General features: G+C 44.2%; 1 pseudogene; it reads left to right on the forward strand.

The window, feature by feature from the left end:
- The first annotated feature begins 14,881 nt into the window (after nt 1-14,881).
- Nucleotides 14,882-16,468, forward strand: LOC123993859 (annotated as a pseudogene).
- Nucleotides 16,469-16,674: the final 206 nt, after the last annotated feature.

Below are 16,674 nucleotides of genomic sequence, written 5' to 3' on the forward strand. Positions count from 1 at the left end.
TTTTTGTAGATTTATCAGTGGTGACAGTGTTTCCTAGCCTCAGTGCATTGGGCAGCTGTGAGGAGGTGCTCTTATTCTCCATGGTGTCCCAAAACATTTTGGAATTAGTGCTACAGGACAGAAATTTCTGTTTGAAAAAGCTAGCCTTAGCTCTCCTAACTTACATTTACATTTACATTTAAGTCATTTAGCAGACGCTCTTATCCAGAGCGACTTACAAATTGGTGCATTCACCTTATGACATCCAGTGGAACAGTCACTTTACAATAGTGCATCTAAATCTTAAAGGGGGGGGGGGTGAGAGGGATTACTGTGTCCACACTGATATGTCTGCCAGACATGCAGCGATGCGATTCGCCACCTGGTCATCAGAAGGGGGAAAGGAGAAGATTAATTGTGTGTCGTCTGCATAGCAATGATAGGAGAGACCATGTGAGGTTATAACAGAGCCAAGTGACTTGGTGTATAGAGAGAATAGGAGAGGGCCTAGAACAGAGCCCTGGGGGACACCAGTGGTGAGAGCGCGTGGTGAGGAGACAGATTCTCGCCACGCCACCTGGTAGGAGCGACCTGTCAGGTAGGACGCAATCCAAGCGTGGGCCGCGCCGGAGATGCCCAACTCGGAGAGGGTGGAGAGGAGGATCTGATGGTTCACAGTATCGAAGGCAGCCGATAGATCTAGAAGGATGAGAGCAGAGGAGAGAGAGTTAGCTTTAGCAGTGCGGAGCGCCTCCGTGATACAGAGGAGAGCAGTCTCAGTTGAATGACTAGTCTTGAAACCTGATTTGGATCAAGATGGTCATTCAGAGAGAGATAGCAGGAGAGCTGGCCAAGAACGGCACGTTCAATAGTTTTGGAGAGAAAAGAAAGAAGGGATACTGGTCTGTAATTGTTGACATCGGAGGGATCGAGTGTAGGTTTTTTCAGAAGGGGTGCAACTCTCGCTCTCTTGAAGACGGAAGGGACGTAGCCAGCGGTCAGGGATGAGTTGATGAGCGAGGTGAGGTAAGGGAGAAGGTCTCCGGAAATGGTCTGGAGAAGAGAGGAGGGGATAGGGTCAAGCGGGCAGGTTGTTGGGCGGCCGGCCGTCACAAGACGCGAGATTTCATCTGGAGAGAGAGGGGAGAAAGAGGTCAGAGCACAGGGTAGGGCAGTGTGAGCAGAACCAGCGGTGTCGTTTGACTTAGCAAACGAGGATCGGATGTCGTCGACCTTCTTTTCAAAATGGTTGACGAAGTCATCTGCAGAGAGGGATGAGGGGGGGGGGATTCAGGAGGGAGGAGAAGGTGGCAAAGAGCTTCCTAGGGTTAGAGGCAGATGCTTGGAATTTAGCGTGGTAGAAAGTGGCTTTAGCAGCAGAGACAGAGGAGGAAAATGTAGAGAGGAGGGAGTGAAAGTATGCCAGGTCCGCAGGGAGGCGAGTTTTCCTCCATTTCCGCTCGGCTGCCCGGAGCCCTGTTCTGTGAGCTCGCAATGAGTCATCGAGCCACAGAGCGGGAGGGGAGGACCGAGCCGGCCTGGAGGATAGGGGACATAGAGAGTCAAGGGATGCAGAGAGGGAGGAGAGGAGGGTTGAGGAGGCAGAATCAGGAGATAGGTGGGAGAAGGTTTGAGCGGAGGGAAGAGATGATAGGATGGAAGAGGAGAGAGTAGCGGGGGAGAGAGAGCGAAGGTTGGGACGGCGCGATACCATCCGAGTAGGGGCAGTGTGGGAGGTGTTGGATGAGAGCGAGAGGGAAAAGGATACAAGGCAGTGGTCGGAGACTTGGAGGGGAGTTGCAATGAGGTTAGTGGAAGAACAGCATCTAGTAAAGATGAGGTCGAGCGTATTGCCTGCCTTGTGAGTAGGGGGAAGGTGAGAGGGTGAGGTCAAAAGAGGAGAGGAGTGGAAAGAAGGAGGCAGAGAGGAAAGAGTCAAAGGTAGACGTGGGGAGGTTAAAGTCACCCAGAACTGTGAGAGGTGAGCCGTCCTCAGGAAAGGAGCTTATCAAGGCATCAAGCTCATTGATGAACTCTCCGAGGGAACCTGGAGGGCGATAAATGATAAGGATGTTAAGCTTGAAAGGGCTAGTAACTGTGACAGCATGGAATTCAAAGGAGGCGATAGACAGATGGGTAAGGGGAGAAAGAGAGAATGACCACTTGGGAGAGATGAGGATCCCGGTGCCACCACCCCGCTGACCAGACGCTCTCGGGGTGTGCGAGAACACGTGGGCGGACGAAGAGAGAGCAGTAGGAGTAGCAGTGTTGTCTGTGGTGATCCATGTTTCCGTCAGTGCCAAGAAGTCGAGGGACTGGAGGGAGGCATAGGCTGAGATGAACTCTGCCTTGTTGACCGCAGATTGGCAGTTCCAGAGGCTACCGGAGACCTGGAACTCCACGTGGGTCGTGCGCGCTGGGACCACCAGAGTAGGGTGGCCGCGGCCACGCGGTGTGGAGCGTTTGTATGGTCTGTGCAGAGAGGAGAGAACAGGGATAAACAGACACATAGTTGACAGGCTACAGAAGAGGCTACGCTAATGCAAAGGAGATTGGAATGACAAGTGGACTACACGTCTCGAATGTTCAGAAAGTTAAGCTTACGTCGCAAGAATCTTATTGACTAAAATGATTAAAATGATACAGTACTGCTGAAGTAGGCTAGCTGGGTGTGGGTGCGTTGTTGACACTACACTAATCAAGTCGTTCCGTTGAGTGTAATAGTTTCTGCAGTGTTGCTATTCGGGGGCTAGCTGGCTAGCTAGCAGTGTTGTTTACGTTACGTTGCGTTAAAAGAACGACAATAGCTGGCTAGCGAACCTAGAAAATCGCTCTAGACTACACAATTATCTTTGATACAAAGACGGCTATGTAGCTAGCTATGTAGCTAGCTACGATCAAACAAATCAAACCGTTGTACTGTAATGAAATGAAAATGTGATACTACCTGTGAATGCGACCGGGTTGTGAGTCTATTCGGTAGACGTCGGCTAGCTGTTGGCTAGCTGTTGGCTAGCTAGCAGTGTCTCCTACGTTAAGGACGACAAATAGCTGGCTAGCTAACCTCGGTAAATTAAGATAATCACTCTAAGACTACACACTCTAAACCTAAACTACACAATTATCTTGGATACGAAGATACAAAGACAGCTATGTAGCTAGCTAACACTACACTAATCAAGTCGTTCAGTTGAGTGTAATAGTTTCTCCAGTGCAGCTAATCAGTGGACGTTAGCTAGCCTGCTAGTGAAGACTACGTTAGGACGGCGAAATACGATAATTACGCAATTATCTTTGATACAAAGACGGCTATGTAGCTAGCTGAGAAGAAATTGCTAAGATTAGACAAGATTAGACAAATCAAACCGTTGTGCTATAATGAAATGTAATGAAATGTAATGAAAAAGTTATACTACCTGCGGGAGCGAAGTGCCGATGCGACCAATCGCTCCAACCCGGAAGTTGGAGCGAGTGGTGTGTATATTGGTTCCTGACTTCCCTGAAAATGTGCATATCTTGGGGGCTATTCGATGCTAATGCAGTACGCCACAGGATGTTTTGTGCTGGTCAAGGGCAGTCAGGTCTGGAGTGAACCAAGGACTATATCTGTTCTTAGTTCTACATTTTTTGAACGGGGCGTGCTTATTTAAGATGGTGAGGAAAGCACTTTTAAAGAACAACCAGGCATCCTCTACTGACGGGATGAGGTCAATATCCTTCCAGGATACCCAGGCCAGGTCGATTAGAAAGGCCTGCTCGATGAAGGGTTTCATGGGGTGTTTGACAGTGATGAGGGGTGGTCATTTGACCGCGGGCCCATTATGGATGCAGGCAATGAGAAGTTAGTGCTGAGATCCTAGTTCAGTGGTTCTTAACCTGGGTTCGATCGAACCCCAGGGGTTCGGTGAGTCAGTCTCAGGGGTTCGGCGGAGGTCAAGACACACATCCGACTCATATGATTCGTGATGACTCGCCCCTCTTGGCCATCATTGGCTGCAGGTGATCACGCTACATCGCTTGGCCTATCTGTGCTGCAGGGAATTTGGTGCGCTCAGTCGTCGACTTGTGACTGTCGTGATTTCTTTCTTAATATTTTAATCCCTTCATACTTACTATGTCGAGCAAAAAAAGAAAGTGGTCGGAGGTATATGTACAATATGGATTCACATGTATAACGGAACGTGATGGGAGTCAGCGTCCTAACTGTATGATTTGCATTGCCAAGTTGAGCAAATCTAGTCTAGCACCGGCAAAACTAAGAGAACACTTCCTTAAGCTGCATGGAGATGGAAAATACAAGAACACAACACTCGCTGAATTCAAGGTGAAGAGAGCCAGATTCGATGAAAAGGCTACTCTGCCTGTTCTCGGCTTTGTACCCATCAACAAAACCGATCCTCACAGCATCTTACGAAGTTGCTTACCTGATCGCAAAGCAGGGGAAACCGCACACCATTGGTGAAACACTCACCAGCTGTGTTGAAGATGGCAAATATCATGCTGGGAAAAGAGGCTGAAGTTAAGTTATCCCAAATTCCTCTTTCAAATGACACCATCAGCGATAGAATAGAGGACATGAGCAAAGACAAAGACACAAGTAGTTGCAGATCTGATTTCAAGCCCGGCAAAATTCAGCCTTCAACTCGACGAGACCACAGACGTTTCCAATCTAAGCCAGCTTGCTGTATTCGTGCTCTATGTGAAAGACGGCGTGATGAAATATTTTTTATTTTGTAAGCCTCTTACAACAACAACTAAGGCAGCCGATGTGAAGAAACTTGTGGATGACTTCTTCAAAGACAAATCTTTCGTGGAATATGGTTTCTGCAGTTTGTTCGGACGGAGCTCCAGTCATGCTGGGAAGAAAATCTGGTTTTGGTGCTCTAGTGAAAGCCGATGCACCACACATCATTGTTACGCATTGTATTCTAAACAGGCACGCGTTGGCAACAAAAACCTTGCCTCCAAAACTGGCAGAAGTATTAAAAATTGTAGTGGAATGCGTGAACTATGTGCGAACTAGTGCTCTGAGGCACCACATCTTCAGTGAGCTGTGTAAAGAAATGGGCTTTGAATTCGATGTACTTCTGTACTATTCTAACGTTTGATGGTTATCCCGGGGACAGGTGCTGAATCGAAATTTTTTGCCATGCGTGTGGAATTAGCCCTGTTTTTGCAAGAGCACCAACATTGTCATGCATTTTGCTTAAAAAATTCTGAGTTCATTCTCATTTTAGCGTACATGGCTGATATCTTCGCAGCTCTCAATCATCTCAATCAAAAGATGCAGGGCGGTGGTGTCAACATGATCGAAGCGGAGGAAAACCTGAAGGCTTTTTTAAAAAAAAAGCTACCGTTATGGAAACGACGAACAGAGAATGATAACTTCGCAAACTTTTCCCCTGCTGGACAACTGTGTAAGTAAGATCGTAGATGTATCTGGAATCGGAGACATTTCTGTACCCGCGGAACTGAAACAAGCAATTGCCACGCACTTAGATGAGCTTGCAAAGTCTCTCGAGGGATACTTCCCTACAAGAGAGTTATATCCAGCATGGGTGAGACAGCCGTTCACATTTAGTGTTGAGACAACAGATGTCAATGATGAATACCTCGAGGAAATCATTGACATTCAGTAGAGCCAGGTTCAACAGCAACTCTTCAGAACAACAATGCTTTCAACGTTTTGGTGTCAACAAATGGTAACGTACCCTTTTATTGCTAAGAAAGCTCTGGAGATTTTCACACAGTTACAACATATGTTTGCGACGAGCAATCCTCTTCGAGGATGCTGGACATTAAAACAAAGAAAAGGAACAGACTTTATTACTGGTCTCTGAAAAGCAGAAGTCACACTGATTTGCAGTAAATATTATGTTTTTGTTTTTGTGTGAAAATCATGTTTTGATGATTTTGTTCTTTGAACACAGTGATGTTGATGCACGGTTCATTTTGTGCACCAGTGAAATATATACCTATGTTTTGAATTTGAAAAAAATCATATTGTATTTTTCCAGTTAAGAAGGGTTCGGTGAATGCGCATATGAAACTGGTGGGGTTCAGTACCTCCAACAAGGTTAAGAACCACTGTCCTAGTTGAAGACAGCAGAGGTGTATTTAGAGGGCAGTTGGTCAGGATGATATCTATGAGGGTGCCAAAGTTTACGGATTTAGGGTTGTACCTTGTAGGTTCCTTGACCATTTGTGCGAGATTGAGGGCATCTAGTTTAGATTGTAGGATGGCCGGGGGTGCTAAGCATATCCCAGTTTAGATCACCTAACAGTACAAACTCTGAAGATAGATGGGGCGCAATCACTTCACATATGGTGTGCAGGGCATAGCTGGGGGCTGAGTGGGGTCTATAGCAAGCGGCAACAGTGAGAGACTTATTTATGGAAAGGTGGATTTTTAAAAGTACAAGTGTTTGGGCACAGACCTGGATAGTATGACAGGACTCTGCAGGCTTCCGCTGTAGTAGATTGCAACTCCGCCCCCTTTGGCAGTTCTATCTTGACGGAAAATGTTGTAGTTGGGGATTGAAATTTCGGCATTTTTGGTGACCTTAATAAGGATTCAGTGTGCTACTTAGTGCTGTCTATCCACCTGCTAACAGGAGCTATTGTCCCAAAGTCCAATGAGAGCCAACCATTTGCACTCTCCTTAGATTACAGCCCTGCTAACCATTTAACATCCATGATATTGATCAAAAGCATTGCCATGAAGCAGCTTTAGGAATGATTGTGGAAAGTGCCATCCCACTGGACAAAAGCTGGTTAAATCAACATTGTTTACATGTCATTTCAACAACAACAACAAATGTGATCACTTTGAATCAATATGGATTTGCAAAAAGTCCTTTACATAAATTAATTCCATCTTTTTTTTAATCAAACTTTTAACTTAAATCCATTTTTTGTTTATTTCACATTGAAGTCACGTTAGTTGACAACTCAAGCAAGTGAAGCCTGGTAGCCTTGTAACATATAGACATAGAATTAACATAATCCGCATAATCAGCAGACACACATTGTGAATTTAGTTTTAAAAAAGTGCATGTAATAGCTGAAAACAGATCTGCACAGCAATCCAACACGTTTGACAATGCCACCAAATCATTGAAAAACCTTTCCCTGTATTGTTAGCCGGGTCGGCTTCTTGATTAATGAGAGACTTCTTTTCATGGTCGTCACTTTCTGTTACTCCCAACAGAACTTCATTTTTTTACAGGAGAGCTACAAACAACCCTGGGAGACAGCCCCGCTTTCCATTTGATCTAGGAAACAATCCCACTTCATGACCAGCTGGTTCTGACTAGGTGGAATACAGCTTCTTCCGGGAGTGACTTGTTTTGTAGCTAGAGGTCGTGTGAGGTAAGGATTGGGTCTGAAAAATAGGCTCTCCTCCTAGAATTAGGGAGAGTACAAAAAAAACACAAAAAAAGAGGACCAGGGGATATGAAATATTATCAGTTCTGTTGATGGAGCTTATTTTGGTCTCCCACCGTTTCAGCTACGTCAGCTGTTCTCTTCAAGTGGGATTTGATGACTGGGAATAAACTCCACCTGCTAAATAAAGCAACCAAATAGTGTGTCTTCTAATGGTGCAGCTATGCTTACCTCAAGGCTTTGTGTCCTTGACAGCTTTGCTAATCTAGCATACTTTAAAGGTCATGAGCTCATTCCAGGGGAGTAAGAAAACCTTGCAGTGACGTATGGTTGACCTCGATATTGTAATATGTTGCAAAAGGGGTCTATCGGTTTTATTTAGTCAGCTACAGTGCAAAAGTAAGGTAAGTAGTTTACCAGATGCTTTCTGTGATATTAGCAGTAGTCATCCCTCATTGGAAAGGCAGTCAGCAAAATGAAACATTTCCAAACCATACTTTGTAATGTTAAGGAAATGTTTTATCAGATCTCGGTCAGAGGACTATTAAATATGAAGGTAATTACATCTCACAACCATGGAAAATGATTCATTATCATGGTCACAGAATAAAATCACATGAATCACAAATGAACTGCCACTGCATTTAAGGGTATTTTTTAAAACTAGTCCACTGTTGATAGAGGGCCAAAATATGTTGCATGTCAGCAGTCAAGTTTTCTAGATATCGCATCATCATGATGATGTAGCCTGTGACAATTTTGGGAATGTATCAACATTGGACTAATGAAAAAAATACCAAAAGATAGATTTTGAGTGGATTCTCCCTTTAAGGTAGCCCTTTTCAAAGGATCAAATATTCATTCAGTTTTTCAAAACATAGCCAAGTCTAACTCTCAGTTCTATGAAAAAAAAAGTTGAATTATAATGAAGATGCACTGATTCCTTCACTATATAAACCATCAGAGAATAAATGTATTCTATGCCACTTTGACGACAAATCAAGTGTTCATCAAACCATGTTGAAGCAAGCAGAACGAAAGGACAAGATGACATCTATAGCTGTGAGTTTCAACACCCCCTTCTCTATTGCTCATCTTTAAGCCTCCTTGTACAGTATGTTCCTCTTGTTCTTCCTCTCTCTCTCTCTCTCTCTCTCTCTCTCTCTCTCTCTCTCTCTCTCTCTCTCTCTCTCTCTCTCTCTCTCTCTCTCTCTCTCTCTCTCTCCAAGGCCTTGCAGTGAATGGTTGGTGTTATTGAGATGCCTCAGCTGCTCAAAAGCTGCAAAATGTGTGAAATCGTAAGTCACCCTGATTAAGAAAATCTACCAAAGCAATAAATAATGCAGGGTAACAGAATATGGTCCCAGTATCACATTCATCACAGTAGATGAAGTCACCCAAGAAAGTAAGGCTGGAGGTACACATGAAAGTTAAAGTACTGTGGAGCTGCAGAGCTTTTTACCACATATGCAGCCGCACACAGAGTAAAAAAGCAGGGGTAAAAGAGGTGAGAGGAAACATCAGTCTTTCAGCAGAGGAATCAAAGATAGAATTGCAGTTGAAACAATAACAAAGCAGGCACCCTGCCTCTGTTTTGCTAAAAAACGAGAAAAGTACCACTCTTAAATTCATAGACAGAGCTATGGGATGCATGAACTGACCGTCCATTATATCAAAATTATAGTGTTAACCATGTTTTGAGGTTATAAAGTGTTTGTTTACATGTATGTTGTTTACAAACATTGCAGTAAAACAAGCTTGTATTTTGGGTTCTGAAGGGTACGACAGTTGAACTAAGCTCATGAGGCACTTATACGTTATATTCTTCAAGAATCAATGGGTACATATCATTCATTTATACAGTAAGTCCAAACAAATGTGCATTCTAGCTTTAAGGAAAGATGGAAAGGAAGGGGAGTAGGAGGAGGGCGTCAGCCGGGGTGTAGTGGGGTGCTGGAGTGAAATGTAATGATTAGCTCATTGATCCAGTGTAAGCTGCTGATCCTGACCTCGGCAAAGGCCTTCTGCTTGAGATGCATTTATGCCCCCATGGATTTCTTCTGGGAGTCTAGTAACTACATAGATTTCTTCTAGGAGTCGAGTAACTACATAGATTTCTTCTGGGAGTCTAGTAACTACATAGATTTATTCTAGGAGTCGAGTAACTACATAGATTTCTTATGTGAGTCTAGTAACTACATAGATTTATTCTGGGAGTCTAGTAACTACATAGACTTCTTCTAGGAGTCTAGTAACTACATAGATTTCTTCTGGGAGTCTAGTAACTACATATATTTATTCTAGGAGTCTAGTAACTACATAGATTTCTTCTGGGAGTCTAGTAACTACATGGCTTCCTTCTGGGAGTCTGGTAACCACATGGATTCCTTCTGGGAGTCTGGTAACAACATGGATTCCTTCTGGGAGTCTGGTAACAACATGGATTCCTTCTGGGAGTCTAGTAACAACATGGATTCCTTCTGGGAGTCTGGTAACCACATGGATTCCTTCTGGGAGTCTGGTAACAACATGGATTTCTTCTGGGAGTCTAGTAACAACATGGATTCCTTCTGGGAGTCTGGTAACAACATGGATTCCTTCTGGGAGTCTGGTAACAACATGGATTCCTTCTGGGAGTCTAGTAACAACATGGATTCCTTCTGGGAGTCTAGTAACAACATGGATTCCTTCTGGGAGTCTAGTAACAACATGGATTCCTTCTGGGAGTCTGGTAACAACATGGAATCCTTCTGGGACTCTAGTAACAACATGGATTCCTTCTGGGAGTCTAGTAACAACATGGATTCCTTCTGGGAGTCTGGTAACAACATGGATTCCTTCTGGGAGTCTAGTAACAACATGGATTCCTTCTGGGAGTCTGGTAGCTACAGTACATGTGGAATAAAGGGAGCAATGTAACAAACAGACAAATGCAGAAATAATCTCACGCCCATCTCCCCTCAAAATAGTGAGTGCTGGGAAATGCCAATGCGGTGACTGTCCATCACACAGGCCTGTGTGTCATCCTTAACACAGCGAGGAAGGTCAGCCATATAGGATGTTGACAAAGAATAAAATGGCTAAAACGATTGCAACCAAAGTCATCATAGTTTACTCAGATGAGACTGAAATGACCTGTGTGCATATAAATGTTGTCAATAGGTTTTCCAGCAATGGTTAATAAGAGATAGATGAATCATGAGAAGATAATTGTTGTTGGCATATCACATAAAGATGATCATGTATTATACAGTAGAGCCAGTCACTGAACAGGCCCTGAGGCAGGAATGAGCATTGTGCATGATGGGGTGTTCAGAATGTAGTATACTACCACAAATATAAAAGTCATCAGATCCCACCGACAAACTTGCTCTCTGCTGAGGTATTTGTCAGACATAATAATTTATCCCTCCTTGGTTTTGCATATCACGCCAAACCTCCAATGACCCATTAAAAGTTGAGACCACACTGTTCACTTTCTTATGGACCTCCCACAGTTGTGTAGTTCTGTCTTTTATGCCCACCTGCATTGTTAGTCTTCTGAATAACATTATCTATTCATCTTCCTCTGTATGAAATCCCTCAATAGTGCCAACCCTCCCAAAACAACCTGAATAATGGAAGGCATAACGTTTAAGACTAGCTAAGCAATACACAAGAGGTAACCTTTGGTGTTCAGTAATACATCATTTCCCCAAAAGACCACATGCCTTTATTCATTCAGCCTGTTCAGATTATTCCTTTTTGGGAATTTCTTCTGATCGAAGCCTGCAAAGCTTGATAGTATTAGGAGAGTACCAGAGACAAAGGATTAGTAAGAATTTTCAGATTCAAACATGAGACCAACAGAACTGACAATGTTGGCTGTCTAATGGGAGTGCTAACATCAAGCAGACCAAGCACTCTTTTATCCTGGGTATTTACAACACCGTCAGGACCAGCGGGAATTTCCGTAGCGTCGGGGAAAAGGGAAATTTTGATCCCTGCTAGGAGGTGCTTCACTTTCATCTCTCCATGCACTTATTGAGGAGCCCACTGTTTTGGGGAAATGGAACCAAAGACAAAAACACTGGAATGTTTGTAGCGGTGCAAAAAAGAACTGAACAGGGGAAGTTACATTTGCCTTTTCGAAAACTTGTCAGGAAGGATGTGTGCAGCAGGAAATGGGTTCCTCCAGATTTCTTGGCACTGGTTTATTCTCAGCTCCGTGCAAAATAATCCCAAAGGTATTATGAGGGTTCAGTATGGCAGGTGGGCTTCCTGTAGGTATGTTTTCTATATTCATTTGAATATGTCATGTCTCCTCTTTGAACTTTCTGAAGAATTACATCCATACCTCAAACTGTTGTTTTGCTACAAAAACAATAATCAGTCATTTGTTATGTTGGCACATTAATATGTTGAATGGTTTCCAGTCCAATAAAGTATGGATGCAAATTGGAAAGATGTTGGAGCTTCCCATGTGTTTTTTTAAACAAAATAATTTACAAAGACCTACTATAGGGTGGCAGGGTAGCCTAGTGGTTAGAGTGTTGGACTCGTAACCCGAAGGTTGCAAGTTCAAACCCCCGAGCTGACAAGGTACAAATCTGTCGTTCTGCCCCTGAACAGGCAGTTAACCCACTGTTCCTAGGCCATCATTGAAAATAAGAATTTGTTCTTAACTGACTTGCCTGTTTAAATAAAGGTAAAAATAAAATATAGATTGTTAACCTTGAAACCTAGTGAAAACCAATGTTCTTATGATTTTGACTTTACCAAAATCGCCCTCATCACACAGCAATACAGAGAGATATTGGCAATTTGGGACACTGTATCACCCACATGATCCAGAAAATGCCAAGAGAGTTCATTGCAAAGGGTTAAAACCAAGGCAAGCTAGTGTGATGAAGAGGTTTATTCAGCAGCTTTAACCCAGTGGATCTCTACAGGGACTACAGGAGTTCAACCATGTCTACAGAGGATTTACAGAGGGGAGATCTGGCGAGGTCAAAGATTTCCAGCGCGCTCAACCGAGAGTGTCAAACTGTGTGGTTAACTGGCATTTAGGAAACACTTCGGAGTCATGCAGTAAAGAAAAGAGGGGCGAAGGAATACACATCATCACCCCACCCCCTTCTCTACCGCCGACAAGTGATACTTTCCCCCTTGATGTTAATCCCCTGAAAGCTGTTTCCTGCCAGGGATTAGCACCAGGGAGAACAAGGCTTAGTGCACTCTGCTAAGTGAAGATGAGAAATCTAACACAGGTACTTGTAAGGACTGAGCCAATTACTTTTTCTGTGTGATATAATATATCATATTTCGAAACCTTACCATACCCCTCGACACAGGAATTCAACTGCTATGCTCAAAACACTACACCACTGCTTCAATCAGATGCTGTTTCATTTTATTTATTGTAGAATTTCTGTGTAACAATGAATGACTTCCTACCACTGTGAACAACCACGCGCAGGTATTTCTAATGACGCTTCACTAAAAATCTAAATAACTTGCTTGTTTTTTTGTTGTCCTTGTTCAGGAGCTTTTCCGTTGAGTCCCTGTGTCTATTTTTTGCTGTGCAGCTGGTTGTGTGTTGCTTGCTGAGCTCCCATAGGGGTCCAACGGGGCCTTGTCCTGTAATACTTGGCTGTGCTCACCTGTTAGACATGGGAGACACATTGCCCCATCGCCAGCACAAGACGGATGAGGGGTTCAAATAAGCAACATCGGCTCTCCTGGAGGTGACCCAGCTCTTCTCTGCTCTGCTCTGCCTACGGGATCCTTGTTAACAAGGAACAACCCGGGACACTGATGTTGCACTGATCATAAGAATGGGTATCTAGGTGTGGGTGGGTGTTTCAGCATCTTAAGGTATCTGTCTGTCACTCTGACAGTTGCCGCTTGCATCTAACCAGGAAATAGTGGAAGGTGGATTTGTGTGTGTGTGAGTCTTTATAATGTTTCTGTGAGTGTGAGTGTCTTTATAATGTTTCTGTGAGTGTCTTTATAATGTTTCTGTGAGTGTCTTTATAATGTTTCTGTGAGTGTCTTTATAATGTTTATCTGATTGTCTTTATAATGTTTATGTGCGTGTCTTTATAATGTTTATGTGAGTGTGAGTGTCTTTATAATGTTTCTGTGAGTTTCTTTATAATGTTTATGTGAGTGTCTTTATAATGTTTCTGTGAGTGTCTTTATAATATTTCTGTGAGTGTCTTTATAGTGTTTCTGTGAGTGTCTTTATAATGTTTCTGTGAGTGTCTTTATAATGTTTCTGTGAGTGTCTTTATAATGTTTCTGTGAGTGTCTTTATAATTTTTCTGTGAGTTTCTTTATAATGTTTATGTGAGTGTCTTTATAATGTTTCTGTGAGTGTGAGTGTCTTTATAATATTTCTGTGAGTGTCTTCATAATTTTTATGTGAGTGTGAGTGTCTTCATAATTTTTATGTGAGTGTGAGTGTCTTTACAATGTCTCTGTGTGTTTTTTTGCCCTCAAACCAAAGCAGTCACATGGTCACCATGTGAAAATATCATCAAGCCAAGATCTCTGTGAACACTGGAATTGGAACAGCATGGCACTAACAGCATGGATCTATTTTACCAAAAGGACCAAAAGTATGGAGACGGTAAGGGGTGAGAAAGAGGTGTGTGTGAGGGGAGGGGGGGGTTGACTACTCCCCCACTCAGGTTCTGCCCCAGGGAGAATAGAGGGAGGGCACTTACCAGCTACTGAGCTGTTTAATTAGGAATCCCACTGCTCGTTAATGAGGACACTAACGAGGACAACGCCGGCTGCCTGGCCCAGGCCCTCGCTGCCTGTTGCTCACTAATGGGGGAGGACCTCATCACCACCTAGGGCCGATGCTGGACACGACAGCACCGATACTACTGCCATGGGGGGCCAGGGCACGGACACCGCAGGGGACTCGCAAGATTGGCAGGTCCTGGTAGGGGGGAACGCCACCGAGCCTGTGTTAAATTAAAAATGGAGAAGCGATCCATAATACCTGTTACCTTTACTTTTATTGATGGAAAGTGTTGTTTATTCGCTTGTATTCAAGTGTAAAAGCATAACAGTCACTACTGTGTTTTTATTAATGAAAAGGCTATTTGATATTGAAAAGACTGTTTGGTCCCTGGCCTTTTTGAGATGTGAACAATGAGAGTTTACAGTGCTATCTATCCTGTCAAACAGAGATTTCTGTGATGCTGTCAAACACAGAGTCTATAAAACCATGACAACTACAATAGCTGTGGCTATTGATGTCCAGTAAAGTTTAGCAGCATGGAGCAATACAAGGAAGAGAGAATAAAGGAGAGGAAGAAAGAGGAAGAAAGAGGAAGAGAGAGGAAAAGAGAGAGGGAGAGAGAAGAGAGAGGAAGAGAGGAAGAGAGAGGAAGAGAGAGGAAGAAAGAGGAAGAGAGAGGAAAAGAGAGAGGGAGAGAGGAAGAGAGAGGAAGAGAGGAAGAGAGAGGAAGAGAGAGGAAGAGAGAGAGGGAGAGAGGAAGAGAGAGGAAGAGAGAGGAAGAAAGAGGAAGAGAGAGGAAAAGAGAGAGGGAGAGAGGAAGAGAGAGGAAGAGAGAGGAAGAGAGAGGAAGAGAGGAAGAGAGAGGAAGAGAGAGGAAGAGAGAGGAAGAAAGAGGAAGAGAGAAAAAGAGAGAGGGAGAGAGGAAGAAAGAGGAAGAGAGAGGAAGAGAGAGGAAGAGAGGAAGAAAGAGGAAGAGAGAGGAAGAGAGAGGAAGAGAGGAAGAAAGAGGAAGAGAGAGGAAGAAAGAGGAAGAGAGAGGAAAAGAGAGAGGGAGAGAGGAAGAGAGAGGAAGAGAGAGGAAGAGAGAGGAAGAGAGGAAGAGAGAGGAAGAGAGAGGAAGAGAGAGGAAGAAAGAGGAAGAGAGAGGAAAAGAGAGAGGGAGAGAGGAAGAGAGAGGAAGAGAGAGGAAGAGAGAGGAAGAGAGGAAGAGAGAGGAAGAGAGAGGAAGAGAGAGGAAGAAAGAGGAAGAGAGAGGAAAAGAGAGAGGGAGAGAGGAAGAAAGAGGAAGAGAGAGGAAGAGAGAGGAAGAGAGGAAGAAAGAGGAAGAGAGAGGAAGAGAGAGGAAGAGAGGAAGAGAGAGGAAGAGAGAGGAAGAGAGGAAGAAAGAGGAAGAGAGAGGAAAAGAGAGAGGGAGAGAGGAAGAAAGAGGAAGAGAGAGGAAGAGAGAGGGAGAGAGGAAGAAAGAGGACGAGAGAGGAAGAGAGAGGAAGAGAGAGGGAGAGAGAGGAAGAAAGAGGAAGAAAGAGGAAGAGAGAGGAAAAGAGAGAGGGAGAGAGGGAGAGAGAGGGAGAGAGGGAGAGAGAGGAAGAAAGAGGAAGAAAGAGGAAGAGAGAGGAAAAGAGAGAGGGAGAGAGGGAGAGAGGAAGAAAGAGGAAGAGAGAGGAAGAGAGAGGAAGAGAGAGGGAGAGAGGAAGAAAGAGGAAGAGAGAGGAAGAGAGAGGAAGAGAGAGGGAGAGAGGAAGAAAGAGGAAGAGAGAGGAAGAGAGAGGGAGAGAGGAAGAAAGAGGACGAGAGAGGAAGAGAGAGGAAGAGAGAGGGAGAGAGAGGAAGAGAGAGGGAGAGAGGAAGAAAGAGGAAGAGAGAGGAAGAGAGAGGGAGAGAGGAAGAAAGAGGACGAGAGAGGAAGAGAGAGGAAGAGAGAGGAAGAGAGAGGGAGAGAGAGAGGAAGAGAGAGAGGGAGAGAGGAAGAAAGAGGAAGAGAGAGGAAGAGAGAGGGAGAGAGGGAGAGAGGAAGAGAGGAAGAGAGAGGAAGAAAGAGGACGAGAGAGGAAGAGAGAGGAAGAAATAGGAAGAGAGAGGAAGAGAGAGGAAGAGAGAGGAAGAGAGAGGGAGAGAGGAAGAAAGAGGAAGAGAGAGGAAGAGAGAGGGAGAGAGGAAGAAAGAGGACGAGAGAGGAAGAGAGAGGAAGAGAGAGGAAGAGAGAGGGAGAGAGAGAGGAAGAGAGAGAGGGAGAGAGGAAGAAAGAGGAAGAGAGAGGAAGAGAGAGGGAGAGAGGGAGAGAGGAAGAGAGGAAGAGAGAGGAAGAAAGAGGACGAGAGAGGAAGAGAGAGGAAGAAATAGGAAGAGAGAGGAAGAGAGAGGAAGAGAGAGGAAGAAATAGGAAGAGAGAGGAAGAGAGAGGAAGAGAGAGGAACAGGAGAAACCAAGGCAGTTTATCCACCAGTCACAACTGGGATGACAGCCGTAAAAAAAGACTATCCCATTTCATCTCTGTGGGAACATGACGAAGAAATGAAAGCAATACTAAAGTTCAATGGGGCCTGTAAGTTTTCCTTCCCCATGCTATTTGTCAC

This window comes from Oncorhynchus gorbuscha, linkage group LG13 (assembly GCF_021184085.1).
Source record: "Oncorhynchus gorbuscha isolate QuinsamMale2020 ecotype Even-year linkage group LG13, OgorEven_v1.0, whole genome shotgun sequence".
Classification (NCBI taxonomy): domain Eukaryota; kingdom Metazoa; phylum Chordata; class Actinopteri; order Salmoniformes; family Salmonidae; genus Oncorhynchus; species Oncorhynchus gorbuscha.